The following is a 12,099-nucleotide window of genomic DNA, read 5'->3' on the forward strand; positions in this document are numbered from 1 at the left end:
GGTCAGTAGAAATGCTACTGAACAGTTGCAAGCGCGCTGTAGCCGCCTATATTCCTACACTGATGGGTATAGGTCCAAAAACTGTACAAAAAAAAAGAAGAAAACAAACAAACAAACAAAAACACAAAAAACCCCACCAAAAACAAAACAAAACTTTTGTTTTTGTGACAAAAAAAAGCCTCGGAGAGTCGGTTGTGTTGGTTCGGTCAGCCGTGCATAGTAAATAACTTGAACACCCGGTTCACTGACTCGGAGCGGCGGTTGAATTAACGAGAGACTGAGGAATGGTACCACTGATGCACTATATAGTGGCCCGGGAAGGTCAGTTGTCAGCCCGGGAGACTGACGACAGAGTGGACGGCTATGGGTCAGCCTGAGTGGTAGTGGACACTTGAATACACACCGTCGGGAAAGTAAAAAAAAAAGTTCATATGAATGGTTACATATTAAATATGTCTAACTTGACGTGTGTATATCCGTTCAAGTTTGTGCCGCTGCATGAGTACCTGCACGCTGACTAGTTAAATTGATCGCTGATTATACTGTCCAGTTTTGGGGGTAGGCCGCCGATATGTGGACAGGTGGAGGCAACTTTCAGTCTTTTACATACAATAACGAACTGGTATTTGTGTCTTTTATCCGGCTTCAACACACACTAACTCACACAATGTTTATAATTATATTCAAATAATGTTTCTTAATTCTTTCTGTTTTTACATTAAGAATACTAGTTATTACCTGCAGTGTGTGGATGTATGTATGAAACGATGTATGTGATATTTTTTATATTTGTATCTTCGTAATATTTGTTGGGGCTGTTGTTGGCTTTTATAGTTATGGTCCCCATGTTGTTTACTTGTCTATGTTGTGATAATGCACCTGACCAAATTTCTCCAGTTGGAGATAATAAAGTTATTCTTATCTTATCACCCTCCCTCTCTCTCGATCGGCGTCTTCCTGAACTCCATTTTCCCCAAGTCATATGTACTGAGGCCTCACTGATACAGTCCCCCCCCCCCCCCCCCCCCCCCGATAACCTTATACCTACATGTATATATCTCAAAACATGCGTATCGTAATTTTATTTAACAAGCAAGCCCCAAGTGTAGCATGTTTGTTTTGTGTCGTACACGTGCTTTGGAACTTAGTGTGTTATTTTCCAAGCCGAATCGACTATGCAACAGCGCGAAAAGACATGGCCGTGAAATCACCATGTCGCTACCAAAGAGGCCGCCGCTCCAACGATGCAATTTCAGTCTCCTCCGACTATCACTACTATTCCCAACTCTTCCCCGGCATCCTTTAGTAGTCAGACCTATCGATTTTGGTACCGACCTGGACTGATTCTAATTTTAGCCTTGACCTTAGCCGGACAAAGTCGGTACGTAATTTACTTGGGTTTTGGTCGCGATCGATTGTGGTACCCTACTAACCTACTTTGACGCCGCTAGCACGTAAACAACCGTCGCCAGACTGTACTTAGCTGGTGCATGCTGTTCCGGTCGGACTTTTGAGCTGTATTTTGACCAAACCGGCGCTTGTGCATTTTGTTTATTTGGACACCACTGGCTGCAAAAAGACTATCGGTTGCTGAGGTGAGGATTTAGGTCAGTCAAAACGGGTCAACCTAGTCCATGACAGGGGAGGCTACTTGGGATGGACCGGAAATTTATACTTAGAGACATGCGCACAGGTTTATTTTGATTTGCTCGTCTTCGGGGATCGCACGCTTGTGGTAATTGCCATGTAATTGCAACAACAAAGCAGATAACGGTAAGTTTGTTGCTAGCACAGTTTTGGGAAATGATATTATTGTGGTGTGTATGATAATGACGCTTGGAGAAGGTGTACTTTTTGAAGTAAACTGTTTCAAAATGCATGGTGACGAATCGGCGTAGAAACTGAGCTTCCCCAGACTCTCTGGCACCAGTGAAGAACTTTGATGTGTTTCTTGCCTTTTTAAACTTTTCAAAGCGTTTTATAACGACGTAAACAACGGAAATTTGTTGGTCCTCTTATACTCCATTGACCTCAGAGTACAAAGTCGATTGATCAACGTCGGGTCTACTTGTTCGACTTATTTAAAAGATAAAGAGTTACCGCTGAAGCTACCGTTTGACGTGTGCCGCTGCGTGTGGATGGGAACATGCCGTGTAGGAACTTAGGCGATATTTTGAATTGTTACTGACAAGATGCTTTTTGTATTTATGCTTTTCCTTTGAAATATGTTTGCGTGCATCTTTATATGATTTTTTTTGGGGGGTATTAGTCATCATTATCGTTAAGCATTTTAGAAACAACAGTCTTGTTTGAATGAAACTGAAAGTATGAAATATTGAGTGGATATAGTATCCCATAAAACCCATGTAGTGATGTGATTAGTGTTATGAAATAGCCTACTGTTATAACTACAGAAGTCTATCTCTTTATATTACTGGCATCCAAGAATATGACACTGATGCAATGGAAAGATTGCATTTTGAATTCAGCGTTTTGTAATTTTTCCAGAATGTTTGGTCTTGATTTTTAAAGTCAGTGATTTTATGGAAATAAAGGCTTACATAATCATGATTAAAATAGCAGTACAATAATGTTCTGAGTCTGTAAGCATGTGAATCATCCATTATTACATTTAAAAAAAAAAGTTAACTTTAAATATACAGAGAAGATATTCCATGTTTCAGAATTATACTAGTGTAAGATTTTTTTTTTTTTTTTTAACAAACAGTAGAAATACTTTTGTTTAGTAAAAGGTTTTATTGGGATAAGTTAAGTGTTTTTATTAGTTGTTTTATTAGTTGCAGTCATTGTTGCTGTTCCAGTGTATTGTTTTTATTCATTGGTTTTCAGTTTGCCCATTTTTCCACTTTCATTTTTGAAAATTTTATATTAAGGCCTGAATAAAGAAAGAATTGAACATGAAATGATGTATAAGTTGTTTGAAAAGGTTCGGGGTTTTTTGTTTTTTTTAAATTTAATTTAATTTTTTTAATATGATCTCTATAATCAACTAGCTCTGTTTTGCTCATATTAGCATTATTGTAAAATTGATAGAATCATATAGTGATATACATGGGAATTTTAAAGAATAGGCTCAATTATCTTTGATGATTTAAGTTCAGCTACACAAGATATGCTTTGAGGTTATCCTTACATTGATAACATAACATGGTCAGTCAAATTCTCAACTAGTGCCTGACATCATAAAATGTTCCGCCTTGGGTTTTGTGTTAGTCATGCATCTGTCCTCTCACCCCACACATCCCTCCCCACCAGCTTTAAAAAAAAAAAAAAAAAAAAAAAAGGAAGCAGATTTAGCATACTCTGCAAATGTTTTAGCAAATTTACAATGAAAATGAAATTAAATGTTTTTTTGTTTTTTTTAGCACATTGTTTGAACAGATGCATGTTTATTTATTTATTAAGACTAATTGGTATAGCGCATATTCTTGTATGCCCCCCCCCCCCCCCCCCCACACACACACACCCCTCCCTCCCATACATGTTTATTTATTTATTAAGACTAATTGGTATAGTGCATATTCTTGTATGCCCCCCCCCCTCACCCCCACCCCCACCCCCCCAACACACACACACACACCTCCCTCCCATGATATGTAGATTATTTTTTTTCTGTAATTAACCCATTGACTTCTGGAAGTATTTGTCATTTTTACTAAAACATCACCAACCTATAAGTAACAAAAAAAATCACTTAATGCATAAAACTATGTAAGGCTGTATGGGTTTTTTTTGAAGGAAGATGAATAGAGAACATATTTATCATATGTTCAGTGTTGACAGGATGAGTTAACTCCCAACCAGGGGACGATGATTGCATTTTTTAGAAAACAAACAAACCAATCAACAACAAAAAAAACAAAATATTTTTTAAAAAGAAGAAAAAAAAGGGAAAAAAGAAAAGAGCAGAAAATTCATGTCTGTGTATTTCATGGGTGGAAATGGTGCTTAAATATTTGCAAATATATTAGACATCACAACTACCAAATGCAGTCGTGTTATTTTCCTCCACTGTCATATTGTCGATGTATTTTGTATAAATTTTGTAATCATCATCAGGATATCCGAATTCTGTTCATTTGATCTACAAAAACATTACTTTGGTTTTCTGTTATGTTTTCATAGCTGTTAGTGTTATTGTTGATGTTGTGTGTAGCATCAAACAAATCAAAATTCTAACCATCTCTTCTTTGCTGTATATCCTGGCACCCATGTTGACTTGCTTAACAACTGATCACTTTACAAAATGAAGAAACAGCAACAACAACAAAAAACTGCATCAAAATTGAGCGGAAACTTGCTTCAAACACGTATCAAGGCAGTCACCATTATTTTGCAAGGACGTAAACATGTATATGTTATATATATATATGCATAACCAGCTGGACTGTTGATAATGTAGAGCTACCCCTACAACGCAGATGTATCCGTGTTTGGAAATGAAAGGCTTGAATTGATCGTGCAGGCACACACACCACACACACACACACACACACTGAATAAATTTTAGAGGGGGACTTATTTTAAGAGAGAGCATTTACATGTTTAACTAAGACTAGAGAGGATTTGTATTGAACTGCTTTTCTTCACCCATTCATGTGCTTACCCCCCTCTATACAAGAACCTATGGTGAACGTTCTTTCTTCTTTGCTGCTCCTCACAACTGGAACAACCTTCCTCATCATATCCGTGCATCTGATTCTATTTTTGCTTTTCACTCATCACTAAAGACTCATCTTTTAAAAAACCTATCTAAGTACTCTCAGCTTCCTTGTTCTCCAACACCACCCATGTCAGCTCACTTTGGATGTATGTAGAGTGGGAAAGGGAGAGCGTGAGTGGGGGAGGGTTTTTTGAGAAAGAGTGGCCATGAATGTTTTATGTTACTTGTAATATTTTTCTTTCATGTAAAGCGCCCTGAGCTCTTAGTGAGAAAGGGCACTATATAAATGTACATTATTATTATTATTATTATAAACACTCCCCTGGTCTTCCAACCCTCCACCTGTCTTGTTCATGCTGAACTGCATTCTTGATTTCTTGACTGAGAGTCGGAGGAAAAGGGGCGTTGGGGGATTGGGGGGGTGTGTGGGGGTCAGTCTGCATATGTGTGTGTGTGATTGGGGGGGCCGGGGGGGGGGGGATATGCATGCAAAATGCATGATAAAGTAGCGTTTTCCTTTTTTTTCCCCACTTTTAATGTGAACTACAGTGGAGTGATGATTTTTCTTATGCAATTCTTGTCTTCTTCTGGTTTCTGATTTATTTTTTATTTTTCCTTTTTTTTTTGTGTATAGAGATTGAACTCTGCTTGTGTAAATGTTATAGTTCATACTATGTAAGTGACGGGCACAATAGCCGAGTGGTTAAAGCGTTGGACTTTCAGTCTGAGGGTCCTGGGTTCGAATCTCGGTGACAGCGCCTGGTGATTAAAGGGTGGAGATTTTTCTGATCTCCGAGGTCAACATATGTGCAGACCTACTAGTGCCAGAACCCCCTTCGTGTGTATATGCAAGCAGAAGATCAAATATGCACGTTAAAGATCCTGTAATCCATGTCAGCGTTTGGTGGGTTATGGAAACAAGAACATACCCAGCATGCACACTCCCGAAAACGGAGTATGGCTGCCTACACGGCAGAGTAAAAACGGTCATACACGTAAAAGCCCTCTCGTGTACACACGAGTGAACGTGGGAGTTGCAGCCCACAAACGCAGAAGAAGAAGAATACTACGTAAGTTATGTTTTGTTTTTTTTGATTGTCAGAATAGAATTGCTGTTTGTATAAAGCTAGGAAGTGCTAGCACTGGTGCAGAACAACACAAGATGGTTGGTGCCTATACTTTGAGAAACATTTCTTTACATTCTTTTCCATCACAATCAGTGTTGTTGTTTTTTGTGTGTACTCCGTTCAGTCTTTGAATAGAACTACATTGTTCAGGACTGTACATGTATAGCATGCACTAAGGATTTGAAAGATCCAGGGTTTGAACCTTGGACGAGTCGGTGTGCATATAATTTATTACCTTCTGCTTGAAGTTCAGTGGACTTTAACTGAGGCAGGAATGCAAAATGTAAAATTTACGTAGTGGTATTCTGTGCGTAATGCTTTTTTGTTTGTTTGTTTTTGTGTTTTTTTGTGGCATTATCTAACAAAAGAACTTGTGACATTTTGCTTTTTTTTTTTTCATATTCGATTGGGGAAAGCTTGATTCATGTCAATTGGTTAAAAACACGTACAACAGCACTTGGGAAAATTAGTCAACTATTTCCTTTTCGGAAATGTGGAAGATCTGGGAGAAAAAAGTGGGAAGAATGTGTGTGTGTGTGTGTGTGTGTAGTAGTAGCCGTAGTAGTAGTAGTAGTCAGTAGCAGCAGTAGTAATTGTAGTAGTCCTGAGTTATATGTCTTTGCAGTCCACTGTAATATTAGATAATTAAGTCCCCCCCTTCCAACTGCCCCCCCCCCCCACACACACACACCCTTTTGAATTTTTTTTTAATTTAACAGTGTTTTTTATACACTTTTGTGGAAGGGAGACTAGCAATTGATTTTAACAATTATTATTATTTGAATTCTGTTATAAAAGTTGGTAAAGTTCTTTTGTTTTTGGTTTGATATCATCAGAAGTGCCTGGTTAAACAATAGAGCTGAGTGTGGAGACTTGACGAAGCGAAAGAGGAAGTTCATTCCAATTGCAAGGTCCAGAGACAGAGAAAGAACGGTGGCCAACAGTCGAGAGTTAGTAACCTCTGAGCTGTGCTGGTAACTACAATCTGAAATTCAGAGTCAGTGTCCATAACACAGCTGAAATTAATGGTTGTCCTGCAAGAATATCTCACTGCTGGTTGTCCTGTGAGAACATCTGTCCACTGGCTGTCCTGTGAGAACATCTGTCCACTGGTTGTCCTGTGAGAACATCTGTCCACTGGTTGTCCTGTGAGAAGATCTGTCCACTGGTTGTCCTGTGAGAACATCTGTCCACTGGTTGTCCTGTGAGAACATCTGTCTGCTGGTTGTCCTGTGAGAAGATCTGACCACTGGTTGTCCTGTGAGAACATCTGACCACTGGTTGTCCTGTGAGAAGATCTAACCACTGGTTGTCCTGTGAGAAGATCTGACTGTTGGTTGTCCTGTGAGAACATCTGTCCACTGGTTGTCCTGTGAGAACATCTGTCCACTGGTTGTCCTGTGAGAAGATCTGACCACTGGTTGTCCTGTGAGATCTGACCGCTGGTTGTCCTGTGAGATCTGACTGTTGCGGTGTTGGTTGTCCTGTGAGAACATCTGTCCACTGGTTGTCTGGCGAGAACATCTGTCCACACTGACCACAGAATAGGTTCCAACTCAAATGTCCTCAGGCACGAGTGGGGACTGCATGCTGTGTCCAGCAAACACCTACGATGCATGCATCAGTGATTACATATTTCACATTTAAAAAAAATTCTGTTGGGACAGCTGATGCCCAACAAAACACGGAAGCTCGCCCCCCCCCCCCCCCCCTTCCCCCCCCCGCACCCCCCCATTGCCTTCTGGTGCCACAGTACAGTGGTATCGATCAGTGCCGAAGTGTAGGAGCTGTTAGGTCGATAGAGAATTAAAAAGTTTGGCAGTCAGGAAAGCGATAGCACCCGGTCATCAGAGGAACTGCTTTGGGGAGCTGGGGGATGAAGGAGCGGACGGTTCAAAGGACCTGTCGGGGGGGGGAAATGGGAGAACGAAAGATCACTGGTTACGGGCTTGTCGCAAAAGAGCAGACGGTTCCTTTGAGGTCGGAAGGCAAGGTGGTGACTTGTACAGAGCCTGTTTTGGAGGGGGAGGAGAGAGACGAAGAGGCTTACGTTTTTTTTTTTTTTTTTTTGTTTTTTTTTTAATGCATCTTACAGTTTTACTTTCACTTTGCAGCAGCTTGGATGACATATTTGAATTTAATGATGAAAAAGAAAGGGAGGTAGGCTGTTATATACGCTGCGTGCCAAACCGTGTGATGATTGGGTGCATGAAGTGTGGATCAGTGCATGGGGGTTAATGCGGAGGTCAGGATCTGCTGACTTTTTGTTATTACTGTTATTATTAATATAATTATGTAATCATTATAATTATGTTGATTGTTATCATTGTCATTATTATTGCTATTGTATTATGGCTGTTAAGGAATTATAACTATAATAATTATACATATGTTGTTGTTATGATTATGATTACTGTGATTATGAGTACTATGATGATGATGATGATGATGATGATGATGATTATTGTAAACAGCAGATACGGTGTAGCATGTATGGATCAGTCCACACACTTAAAAAAACAACAACAACACATAATGTCCGTGTTGAATTATACACATGTAGTATTTATAAAACTATAATGTTTTATGCCTTTGGCTGTGAATTTTGCATGTGCATGGCTGTATGGCTGAGACAAGTGTATGTGTGGTGGTTTCCTCAAAGTTAGCGTCAGTATTTTGTATGCCCACTGTGATTATTGCAATTGTGTGACTGTCATTTGATTATTGTATGTGGGACTTTTACTTTAACTCACTCAGTACGGCCAGGCCTCTCTTCTCCTCTGCACAGATCTCTCGGATGTCCAGTGGGTGTCTGAATGACCCAACCTTTGTGGTGTTCTTTGTCAACATTCACCTCTTCAGTATAAGAGCCTTCCGCTTACAATATTTTGATGATGGTAATTGGCGTGAAAAGCTGCTAACGTCGTCTCTTTCGCCGTTCGTATGGAGAGAGTTAAACAATTAAAGTCAACATTCAAGCTTTTATCATTTCTATAACTGTATGTGACTGTGATTATTCAAATATGGTATGTGGGAATAACTTTTCGTTCATGCTTTTATTTATTTATTTTTTTTTATATGTCTTCTGTGTAATACAGTGCAAGACTGTGATTTTCAAATATTGTTTATGCGTTTAATTTATCTTTCAGTCTTTGGTGGAGATAATAAAGTATTCTGTATTCTCTTCACATCTCGAAACAGAAACTGGTACATGGCATTATCCTACAGTAGGTGCCTGCAACAGCTATACATTTCAGTGTTTGTCTTGGAGAACCTCCTTGATAAGAATCTTGATTAACTGAACTGTTGAGTGCAATTAAGTGTTGATGAGAGATTTCTAATTTTGACAGCTTTTGGTGGTTTAAAAGTGATGGATACCCTGTCGTGGGCTGACGTTGGAACACCATTCTGTTGAGAATGTTGCCCAAGTTTCAGCAGTCTGTGTTCTTGTTCTTCTGATCTCGCCATTGCTGTATATAATGATACTGCAGAATTTTTTTTTTCTTCATGAGAATATTGGTGTATGTGTACTTGCGGCATGAGTCATACTCATAGTTTGCTTAGGGGTTTTTTTCTTGTTTTTTACTGTCAGGTGTAGGATCATCTCACACTGAGTTTGTTGCATGTTTTTTGTGTGTGTGGTTATTAATGTAAAAACTAAACAAAACAAGGAAGATCTATTGCAAAGTTAGATTTTGTTGCCTGTGTTTTTTGTATCGTTATTAATTAAAAAAACAAAACCAGGAAGATCTATTTATATGTGTGTGTGTGTGTGTGTGTGTTTTGCTGCAAGCTGTACACCATATGTTAGCATCAGATTTCTCAGGTCAATTTCTGTCTGGCTGAAAACTGTTCATTTTCAAGGTGTGTAAGCAATAATTTTATTTTTCAGCATAAGAAGCTCGATAGTTGATAGAAATATATAAATCCTGTACGTATTTCATGGAAGACATCTTCGAAGTTTCAACGTCTTATTTTGATGGGTGTTACTGAAGTATACGTAGGAAGCAAGTACATTAAAAACAGAACAGGAACAGTGAAATGTGCCCTCTTCATTCTGAGTGGTGAAGCAGATGAAAGTCTTTTTTTGTTTTTTTGCATTAGCAATGCATCACATGTTTATACAATTTGTTTTGTATAAAGGAAGAGAATGACATCAAGTTTATCATATACTCCATACAGAAATGACAGTGCTTTCAAATACTGCTTCATGAATGATGTATGCCAGTTCTTTGTTTCATATCACTATTATCAGGGTTGTTCTTGTATTGTGCTAGATAAGTATGAAGAGGTGGACAGTCGAAATTCTCAGCTGACAGCTATGATTGATACTTGTAACAAAATGCTCTGTAATTCCACTTGCATTTTTAACAATTTTTGACAATGAAAGAAATACAGCTTTTTGGGGAAAATAATGAACATTCTCTCTTTCTCTCTCCTTTTTTTTTTTTTAAATTTTTTTTTTTTAGCAGAGTATAACTGATGTAGCAACATGTAGCTTAGTTAGCAGGTTTAAAAATGTGTGAAGAACTGTTAGCTGAACAACATTTTGAATGAACTATATAATTTATATATATTCTGTTGTTTGTATATATATATATATCTATAAAAGAAAAAGAAAAGAAAATCATGACTGGTTATAATTTTCTGTCCTTGCCTCTTATTTTCCGGGGGTGGGGGGGCTAACTCCTTACGCGTGTTGGCCTTGTGCAAATAAAAGTTCCCAGTTCTTGCTCTCTCTCTCTCTCTCTCTCTCTCTCTCTCTCTCTTAGTGATAGTCCATGCCCCTCTCCTCTTCCTCCCTCCCTCCCTCCCCTCCCCTCCCTTCCACTGATGTGCCCATCCCTCTCTTTTCAGAAAAAAAAAACCCCACTTTGGTTGGTAGAAGGGGGACCACACATGCCTGTACCAATCTGGGCTTCAGTCAGTGTCTCCCCCTCCCCCTCCTCGCCCCTCTAACCTCTCCCCTCCTGCCCCCTATACTATCCAGTCCTCCCAGGTTCCCCCCAAGCCCCGCCCCCCCCTCCCACCCTCCCCCAACTCCCCCCTCAAGGAGAAGCAGTCTTTGGAAGGGATCAATATAGTCCTTGTTTGGTACCTTCTTTCCACTTTTTTTTTTTTCAGTTCTCCATGGAGATTTACCCAGATTGATCAGATTCTCCCCCCCCCCCCCGCCCCCCTCCTGAGAGAGAAAGTGGTGGGGGTGAGGGTGGGGCTTGAAAAGACCAGGAAGATGAGGAAAGGGTGGAAGAATTTTTGGGGTGGAGTGCGGAGGGGTGTGGGGGGTGGGTGGGGGGGCTTGAAGATAGGGGAGTGGTTTGAGTGTGTGTGTGTGTGTGTGTGTTTGAAAGAGAGAGAGAGAGAGACTATGTGCGTATGAGCATGCATGCGTGGCTTATACATGTATACAGCATTTATAAATATGTGACTTGTGAGCATTTCATGAGAGCATATCTGAGCATTTCAATTTTCATGCAAGCGTGTGTGCATACTTCAAGAGTGCGCAGGTGATTGTGAGCTAGTGTGGGCATGTATGTGAGTGTGTGTGCGTGTGTGTGTGTGCGTGTGTGTGTGTGTGTGTGTGAAATTGAAACCTGTCATTTGGAAACAATGTGAGTTAGTGATGCCTGGATGGCTAAGGTCATGGTTACCACTCGCCTACGCCTTTTTTTTTTTTTTTTTCCACTTTTATTTTCAATTTTCTCCTGCCATCACTCTTCCCCGAGATTGGCTGTCGTTGGTCAGGATGAGTGGGCTGTGTGTGTGTGTGTGTGTGTGTGTGTGTGTGTGTGTGCGCGTGTGTGTGTGGGGAGGGGTGGGGGTGTGGGCTGTGTGTGTGTGTGCTGTGTGTGTGTGTGTGCTGTGTGTGTGTGTGTGAGTGGGCTGTGTGTGTGTGTGGGGTGGGGGGGGTGGGGGGGGGGCTCTGTGTGTGTGTGTGTGTGCGTGTGTGTGTGCGGGGGGGGGGGGGGATGTGGGGGGGGGGCTCTGTGTGTGTGGGGAGGGGTGGGGGGGGGGGCTGTGTGTGTGTGTGTGTGTGTTTGTATGTAAACAAAATATGCTATCAAGATAAAGACAAGCCTTTGTTTTCAATGATGTTTGCATCCTTATTATAAAAAAAAAAAAAAAATTAAAAAAAAAATTTTTTTTTTTGCTTGATAAATGTTGCAATAATAGTATCAACATGATAACAAAGAAGATATGGACAAACACAGACACAAAGAGAGTGAGATGGTTGTTAAAAGTAATAATAAAACGCTGCGTATATCTACTGTATCGTATTCTTGTATG

This window comes from Babylonia areolata, chromosome 35 (genome assembly GCF_041734735.1).
Source record: "Babylonia areolata isolate BAREFJ2019XMU chromosome 35, ASM4173473v1, whole genome shotgun sequence".
In the NCBI taxonomy this organism is placed as follows: domain Eukaryota; kingdom Metazoa; phylum Mollusca; class Gastropoda; order Neogastropoda; family Buccinidae; genus Babylonia; species Babylonia areolata.